A 9,380-nucleotide genomic window follows, 5' to 3' on the forward strand; every position below is an offset into this window, starting at 1 on the left:
CCCTGTTTACACCTGTCTTTTTTTTTAAAAAAAAAATCTATTATTTGCCTAGACTGGGGAAATTAAAAAAAAGCCCACTGGAAACACAAAATGTTAAGTTGGGGATATTCATGAGGCCGAGATATTAATGGGGTGAGGAAGGAGGCAACGGCTGTAGGGAAAATGATGCCTTTCAACTGGCAAATTAGTACGGAAGTGATATTAAAACTGTCTCGCCTTTAATATGCACTGTAACAATTTGTGAATAAGATAAAGAGGGGAAGCGGCTTTGATGTGATGCCATTACTTAGAGTACTTGAAAGGGACCATATTATGATCCATCAAAGGGAGAAGTAGTACGAACGAACGCTACCCTGGGGGTGGGGAGAAGGGGGGCTCTAGCTACGCAATTCAAGTGAGCAGTGGGAGGTTAATTTTAATAATTCACGTTGCCTTATGCCAATCGGAGCGCAAGTTCACTGTGAAAGGCAAGAATCGAGTAAATGAGCTAAACAATTGGAAATGGCTTTGCAAAGTGTAAGAATTACACCCTGGGTTCCTGATTGCTAATTGAAAGCGAAGCATTTGATGGTCGCTTGAGCTGGCAAAGTCTTCGTCCTCCCTCCCTCCTCGGAAAGGCCAACGCAGCAAATTGTGCAGCAAATCATGGCTGGGCCCCGTGCACGAATCCAGGCAGCCCGAACTCTGCTGGGTCTCCAAAAGTATGACGCATTAAGCTGTAGCTCCAAAGACAGGCTACAAAAATGATGGAAGGTCTTAAGCATCAAACTCATCAGGAAAGACTCCATGAACTCCATCCGTCTAGTCTGGAGGACAGAAGGGAAAGGGAGGACACGATTGAAACATTTATTAAAGGGTTAAATAAGGTCCAGGAGGGAAGTGTTTTCAATAGGAAAGTGAACCCAAGAACAAGGGGGCACAATCTGAGGTTAGTTGGGGGAAAGACCAGAAGCAACGGGAGAAAATATTATTTGACTGAAAGAGGAGTAGATGCTTGGAACAAACTTCCAGCAGACGTGGTTGGTAAATCCACAGTCACTGAATGTAAACCTGCCTGGGATCAACATAGATCCATGCTAAGATAAAATACAGGAAATAGTATAAGGGCAGACTAGATGGACCAGGAGGTCTTTTTTTGCCGTCAATCTTCTATGTTTCTATCTAAACGCATGAAATACCGATAATTAAAATAAAAGGCACGTATTGATCCTGTTTCAAAAGGAGGCATTGCTGAGAGGTCACATTTCTCGACTACGTTCAACTTCCATAAATTCTGCCCTTCTGAGAAGAAGCCCTCAACGCCTCTGTCCACCATTAAGTGGAAAAAAATGACAGGGGAGCCGGGCTCTTAAATGGAGCTGCCCAGAGGCCCAGAAATCAGAGCTCGGCCGATTCATCTTTCGACCAAAGCCTCCGTTGATTGATCTGCCAATCGCGGCTGCTGATGTTGGGAGTCTGTGCTTGCGCATTTTAGGAGGAACGGGCTGTTTTCGCAATGAGAGTGGAGCACTTTGACGACCTGTCACTTTCTCTTTTCCCAGCTGTTGAAGGAACACAAGCCCGAGAGCAGAATGAAAGAGAAGGCAGAGGGCCAAACGGGGGAACCTGAAGCCCAATTAAAGTTGAGTTCTCCTTTTGAAAAAGACAAAGTGGACCTTCTGCGGAGGAACGTGCCCTGCATCATCTCATCCATGTTTCATTCCAGAGGAGGCCTCGGAGGGAACTGAACCAAAGAACGGAAGACGCGCTTCAGAGGCTACAAAGTAGGTGAGGAACCACGTGTGGCACAATCACTGATTCTTCCAGGCTAATAACAGAATAATACATTGCTCAAAAAAATAAAGAAACACTTAAACAAAACTCCAAGTCAATCAAACCTCTGTGAAATCAAACTGTCCACTTAGGAAGCAACATGGATTGATATTTCCACCTGCTGTTGTGCACGTTCAACTTTGGACAGAACAAAGGATTCAATGAGAATATTTCATTCATTCAGATCTAGGATGGGTTCTTTGAGGGTTCCCTTTGTTTTTTTGAGCAGTATAGTATTGTAAGAGGCCTTGGAGGTCTTCTTCTTTGAATGATACTGCTCGGCCACCTGAGAACCATCATGGACCCTCTGTTAGACCCCTTGCAATTTGCCTACTGAGCAAATAGATTGACAGATGATGCTGTAAATATGGCTCTGCACTACATACAACATCTTGAATCTCCACAGACCAACACAAGGGTCCTCTTTGTAGACTTCAGTTCAGCATTCAACACCATCATAATGGACATTTTTGTAACTAAACAAAATCAGCTAGCAGGACCTGAACACACTTGTAAGTGGATCACAAACTTCCTAACAGACAGGAAGCAGCAGGTGAAGCTAAGCAGAATCACAACATACACCTGAACAATTAGCACACACCCTCCCCCTATTAGAAGGACCCCTGAAGTCTCCAGGGGCTTTTCCTTCCCACGAATTCTGGTCCCACGTTCGGCCCTTGGTCCAGCGCCTCTCCAAAGCCAGGAAAGAGAGAGCTGAGTGAGTGATTGATGGTCCCATCTGAAAATGGATGAGCTGTGTAACCAACACATATTTCCCTCTGTGCATTTAAGTGCGGCTGATGTTTGCCTGCTTTTCATAAAAGGCAGCTAATTAAATAGACTAAGCCACCGCTTTGGTGGGGAGTTGTTTTTTCCCCTTAGTCAATGCGTGTTTGGGTTTTTCTGCAAAAGAAATTAGAAATTTAATGGGATAGAAGAAATGATCTTATATTACTTAAACCGCTCAGCTCTGTCATCGGAATGGCTCCCAGATGCTCATAAGTTCCCAGTGAGGAGACGCAAGGCTGGGGTGACCAGAACTTTGTCATTTTCTCTGGTGTGTTGATGATACATGTCCCCCCTAACACTGAGAGCATGAAAGGAGAAAACAATATCAGGCAGGCCCTCCCCTCCCCCACTTCCTCTCCTCCCGCTCTACAAATAATTCCTCGGAATGAATTAAATTGGGGAGATGAGAAGGGAACGGCTGAGGAATTCTGGGAGTGGGTGTTTGCAGGTCTGAAAGTTCCCAAGATTGGAGACCTCTGATCTAGAACCCACCAAGAGAAGGGAAAGCCCCCCCCCAGCTTTCCAGGTCTCTTGACTGCCAGGGATGGGCTGATGCCTTGGGTGGGGGTGAACGGGACACAGCGGGGGTAGTAATTTTATCCACTATTTATTGAATACTTAATAGTTTTTATTGTTCTCTAGTACCTTAGTATGATCCTTAATTACTTTTAAAATAGGAAGAAATTAAATAGTATGTTTTTACCCATAAGCGCTTTCATCATTTTAATCATTATCTAGAACTGAACTTTTATAGCAATGAAAGAAAAATTGAGCTACTTGCCTAATCTGTTATCATACTGAACCTTGTGGGTTCAGTACAAAACCTTCAAATGTGACTGAGCTCCTCAACCAATCATGCTGTCTATCATTGGTCGTTTTTGTGGCTCTTCAAATCATGGGACTCCATCAACTGAAATAGAGTCCAAGCACCTATTTGAAAACTTATCTTGGTCGGTAAGCCCCTCCCACCCAGTCACATGACCTTTAAGCCACCCACCCAGTCACATGATTGTCAAGCCACGCCCACATGACCACATGGCCGGCAAAATAAGCCACACCCACAAAATAAGCCACACCCACAAAATAAGCAACGCCCACCGTGTGGCAGTAAAACTTTTGGCAGCCCATCACTGCTGACTGCCCTCTGAAATTGCTCATAAGCTGGACACCTTTTTCTATTATTCTGCTGGCGATGGGCTTCCTGTCTTTGTCCCACCCACCACCACAACAGAGAGTAGGCTGGGCCTCCTCCCATGGGGCATTCCTCCAAGTCCTTCAGATGCTTTTGAAGGTCTGGATCCCACCATAGAAAAGAAATATGTATCCTGGGGAATGACAGCTGACACTCAATTGATGGCTGGACCCTTCTCCGAAGAACCAAGGGCTGAAGGATTTGGGTGGACTTGTGTCTCCTCCATCAGCTCCATCAATGGTGTCCACGTGACCCTTTCTCCAGAGGTCCAGTTCCCTTTCATCAGTAAAGAGGTCGTCTGCCGAATTTCCATCATTGTTGCTTTATTACTCAGAATAATTTGATATTCAGATGAAGCTAATAAAAATCTAGCTCCCTTGAAGCCTTGTGCACAAGGTTGAGACACCCAGCATTAATCTCAGGAAATTAAGAAGTATTGAAATGTGACTTAATTGCACATGATGTACCACATTTTTTTCTTTAAAAAAAAAGAGTAACAGAGTGGAATCGGGTGTTATTCATCATGTGTTCATGCTGCCACCAAATGATTCAGAGCAGCCTTGGAGTGGTGGGGCTGCGTCATTTGATAATCCTTCAGAACAAAGCGGGGGGGGGCATGCATTCCTGCTGCCTTGCATCCCCACCATAAAAACTGAAGCAGAGTGAAGGCAACTACGGACGATGCCCCCCCAATGGCTTAGGTCTCCAGATCTGCCCTCCAAGAGAGTCCGTGTCTTTTTCCTTGATCAGGCAACCCCATCCTCATGAGGGCAAGATATATACCAGGGTCGCCCAGAAAGCAATGCACCACATTTTTTTTCTCAGCCTACAGCAATGGTATGAATGCAAAACTTTAGATATTCATTATATGAATGGTCAGGAGTACGTGTGTAAATGTTGCCTTTCTTCAGACAGAGAGCATAGCTGCAGCAGTGTTTCAAAACGGTGTGTGTAAATGACGTATGTTACAAGCAGTGTGTGGTCATTGAATTGCTCACTGCAGAGAAAAAAACTGTTGGGAACATTCACAAACATTTGTGGACAGTTGATGGAGAATCTGCAGTCGACAGAAGTACGGTTAGTCGCTGGGCACAGAGGGGGAGGCCATTAGAGGTGATTCGCCCAGTGCAGAAATGGCTTTGTGACCCGAACAAGGAGTGGAACCGACAGGGCATTCACGCCCTTGGGTCTCGCTGGAGGGAGGCCACAGAATGGGACGGCGATGATGTGGAAAAATAGCAAGCATAGAAGAAACATCTTTCTTTCTTGTGTGTAAGTTTCAATAAATGTGTTCAATAAATAATTGTTGAAGGAAAAAAATGTGGTGCATTACTTTCTGGGTGACCCTCGTATACCAACTGTTCTGTCTGGGTTCCCCCAGACCTCAACACCAACTGGAAAAAACAGCCAGACACTCTGGTAAAAGCAAAAGTACTTTATAGCTGGAAAAAATAAACACAGAGGAAAACCTGTTCTTCCCAACAGACAGGCTATAATACTTTACAGCAGAGTCCTGATGTCCAGACAATACAGCAAGCTTCTTGCTGGCACACCCACCCCAAGGTTTCAGTAGTCAAAGGCACAAACCAGGATTCCAAGACGCCAAAGATCACAGCCAGGTCCCAAGACTCTCAAAGATAAAATTCCACAAGCCAGGAAGGGTGGGTCTGCCTTTTAGCCTTTCCAAAGAGCACCACACCCAAACCCAGCTGTTGCCTCTTTAATGCTGAAAGTACCTAGCCAATTGGTCCCTTCGCTGTGTAGCTCTTCTCTATCGCAGATCAATTATGGCTTGTGCATTTTCCTCTAAGGAATCCAGGCTGCTTGCTGGGGAGAGCTCCCTCTGGGGGGACTCTGGCTGTCCTCCCTCTTCTTCAGCCTGGGATTCCTCCTCCTCGTCTGCCTGCACCTCCTGTTCCTCATCCTCTCCCTCTGAGCTGGAAATCGACAGAAGATCAGCCGTTCCCTGAGGGGCCTCAGACGGAACCACAACACCAACCATCCCTGTGGTGTCAACAATTGACCTTTTGAGATGTATCCTTCAACTCCCTTCCCACAAATTTGGGCCAAGTCACTTGAAAATTATTCTCAGCCAAAGAAAAAAGAAAAGAAAAAATGTCTCAAGGAAAAGATCAAAAGGTGACTAAGTCAACAGGAACAGCCCTGGTTGAAAAAAGTTTTCCTGAGGCCTCCCACAATTTCCCTCTAATGACCCTGAGCCTTAAAACCAGTTGGTCTGTTTCAGTTTTGCCCAGACCATCCCTTGCCTTCTCCTGGAGGTTTCCTGGCTTGGATAGAACCTGCCAGATAACCCCAATTAAGCCTCTTGCAAATCCTTGGACCTCTTCCTCAAATTATCCCTCCAGGCCAAGTGTTTGCAATTCTCTTCCTCTAATTACTTAAGGAAGGTTTTGCCAACGCATACGTTAATAAGGGATATTAAATTGACCTGAAGAAGCTCTATTAGCATTAAATAGGGATATTTATATTTGGATCACAACAAGTGGCCTCCAGAGGAAGGAACAGCCTCTTTGGGAAGTCTTCAACCTGCTTCCCACACCCCACTTCCTAGGTCTGAAGGCTTTGACCCCTAAGTGGTTCCCTTGTGGGGCTGACCAAATATTTTTACTACCACACTGTGGGTGTGGCTTATTCTGTGTGCGGCTTGCCATCCATGTGAACAGGTGGGAGTGGCTTGGCGATCATGTGACTGGAGGTGGCTTGAGGGTCATGTGACTGGCTTAAACGTGGCCAACTCGACGTCATTCACGTCAAGGGTTTGGGTTCGGGCTAGGGTGCCTGGCCTCTCCTGGCCTCAAAGAGAGACCATTTCCATATATTTACTATGACTGAACATCCAAAATGTACTATTTAATTCTATGTATATATGCCAGATGTGTACATACATATTACACATAGGCAGACAAAAATATACATTATCTACTATATAATGTATACAAACCTCTCCTAAAATTATACACATCCAACCTCATTTACTATGATAGGAAAAACAGACCCAGAGCCCAGAAGGGAAAGAAAAGAAAAGAAAAATTCTACTGGTTCTGCGTCCCCAACTGTACTCGTAGGAGCCCATCACTGAGGGTGGGGGCCTAATCCAGGGGGCACAAGCTCTGACTCAGCCTTCCTGAAGGCTCTTAGGATGGGACAGTTGCCCCCTCCCTTCCCAGTCTGCAGAAGCCTCTGGGCTCCCCTCCTCCCGGCCGAGAGGGGAGATGTGCATAGCCCCCCCCAGAGACCCCTCCCTTCAGCCCAGGATGGGGGAGGGCCTGGAGGAAAGAGCCATGACAATCCGTACACCAATTATGCTGCAGCCGACAAAATCCAGTGGGCCTTCGCAGCGCTTTCTGCTGATGGCGCAGGCATTTAAGTGTCCTCCTTTTTTAATTATTGCTGTTCTCTGAGCTAAATGGCTGGTAAGTACCTTGGAGCGAAATTGTGCAGGAGTGTTTTCTTGACTCTTGCTGGTGTTGTAGAAAAGCTCCTGGCTGCATTTATTTTCAAAAACTGCTTAGGCTTGTTATTGTTTTTTTGTTCCTGGATGCGGAAGAGAAATGAAATTTCACTCCTTCGTCCAGCTCAAAAACTCCTCAGTTGCACCAATGCTTCACAGAGAGCGGGAAAAAGAATGGCGTGGGGTGAATGGCGAGCTCCATTTCACAAAACATGATTTAAACTCTCTCTCTCTCACACACACACACACAGTCACACTAGCATATCTTTTGGGAACTATGTAGAAACCAATGTGGCCTTCAATAATAGAAAACAATCATGCAATGCTAAATATTTATTATTTAGATTTGTATGCCGCCCCTCTCCACAGACTCGGGGCAGCATACAAATCTATATATTAATACGCTGCTCAAAAAAAATAAAGGGAACCCTCAAATAACACACCCTGGATCTGAATGAAAGGCTGTGCAGGTTTTCTCTGGGCTGTCTCTCCTCCCTCCACCTCTTCTGAAAGAAGGGAGAACACTGCAACTCTTTGCTACACAACTGACTGGGCTAAGTTCATGATAGGTCTTACAACTTCACAGTTCATTCACCCTCTAGAATTAGGATAAAACACGGATTCCCATCTGCCCTGGAGACAGGATGGCATCTCAGTAGGTCCAGGTGCATGCCTCCTCAACCCTTGGCATGATGAGACTTTTGATAACAACCAGACAGTGGGTGATTCATGCATTTGCAGATAGAATTTTGACAAACGCTTGGAGCACAGATTAAGTCTTCCTAGTTTTCCACACTTTGTAGTTCTGGTAATTATGAAGCACAAACGAATAGTAGCAAAGGATCAAAAACTTGGAACTGGCAAGGGCCTGCTATGGCATTTCTTTCCATATTTCGGATAATTAATCATAGATCTCTGTCCCTGGGGATTTTTAGGAACAGGACAAACTGATTTCCATCTTTTTTGCATATTTCAACCTCTTGCTCCCTTCCTCTGGAGACATTCATCCTCGAAGAAATTAAGTAGGGTGAATTGCTGGGTGGGGGGAAGCCCCCAGATGTATGCATCTTCACCTCTGCTTTTAAAAAAATCTCACACTCACATTCAGCCAGCATCCTATGTCTTTTGGGCATCTTTTGGTCCTGCTTTGTTAATCTTTCTTTTTTCCAGCTTATTCTGGCTTTCACCCGGTCAGTCTTGCTGTTATCTCAACATCCCGGTCCACCTTAGCAAACATCTACTGTGCTAAGTAAAACAGGCTGTTTCCTGAGCTCCCGAAACCCGGCTATCTTGTGTCCAGTGAGAACAATCATAAGCAAAAGCCCCAATTAACCTGACAAACTCGAGAACCCATTAGAAGCACCTTGTACTCCTCCCTCCTTCCTTCTGGTGCTGAGCTGCACACCTACCGCCGGCAAATTCTGCAGTGCGCTATAATTGCCTTGACCAATGGACTGTGCAAGACACAATGAAGTCAACAGTTTAAAACCAGGATAGAGAATGGCTCGTTCTGTTGCAAAGATTGTAGAAGGAAAATTCTTCCCCAGTTCTTGACTGTGTCAATTTTCTGTTCAATCCATCACCTTCTGCTCGCCTTAAGTGCGAGGAAACATTAGCATTCAGATGTCACATCTGCCTTTTGACAGATTATATAAAATGACTTTTAAAAAGAAGACCATCAAGCCGTGTGGATATTTGCTTGTTTGGGTTTTATTTATTTCCAAAGCCCAGATCCATAAATCATCGTTAGGATCCTTGTGCAGGGACCGTGCTAATCTTCTCTCTCTCGTTCCAATTTTAGTCTGTGTGCTAATATAAATGAAGTTACTTTGCAGAGAATTAGTCATCACTGGAGCTTTGAGTTGTGTGCAATCATTACATGTTTTTAAAAGAACTAAAAGCAGAGATTGAAAATAAGTGGGCACCTCTCCAAGTGGAAGATTATAAAATAGGAGGAGGGGGAGCTCCCAAGGCTGGACCCCTTTCAGCTCCCGCATACGAGGTCACCCATGAGGCTGAGTAGCCTGTTAGAAATCTTCACATGCTACATGCATGTCAGAGAGCGAATTTTAAATAGGAGTAATGAGAAAGCAACATAAAGTGCTATGGGATTTT

The 9,380-nt window shown here is 45.0% G+C and overlaps 1 non-coding gene across 1 annotated transcript; it reads right to left on the minus strand.

Moving 5' to 3' along the window:
* Positions 1-8,987: 8,987 nt before the first annotated feature.
* On the minus strand, positions 8,988-9,093 carry LOC139172698 (U6 spliceosomal RNA). The gene has a single exon (XR_011559917.1). It is a non-coding gene; the product is annotated as a U6 spliceosomal RNA (small nuclear RNA).
* Between the last annotated feature and the right edge of the window lie 287 nt (positions 9,094-9,380).

Source organism: Erythrolamprus reginae, chromosome 9, assembly GCF_031021105.1.
Source record: "Erythrolamprus reginae isolate rEryReg1 chromosome 9, rEryReg1.hap1, whole genome shotgun sequence".
NCBI lineage: Eukaryota > Metazoa > Chordata > Lepidosauria > Squamata > Dipsadidae > Erythrolamprus > Erythrolamprus reginae.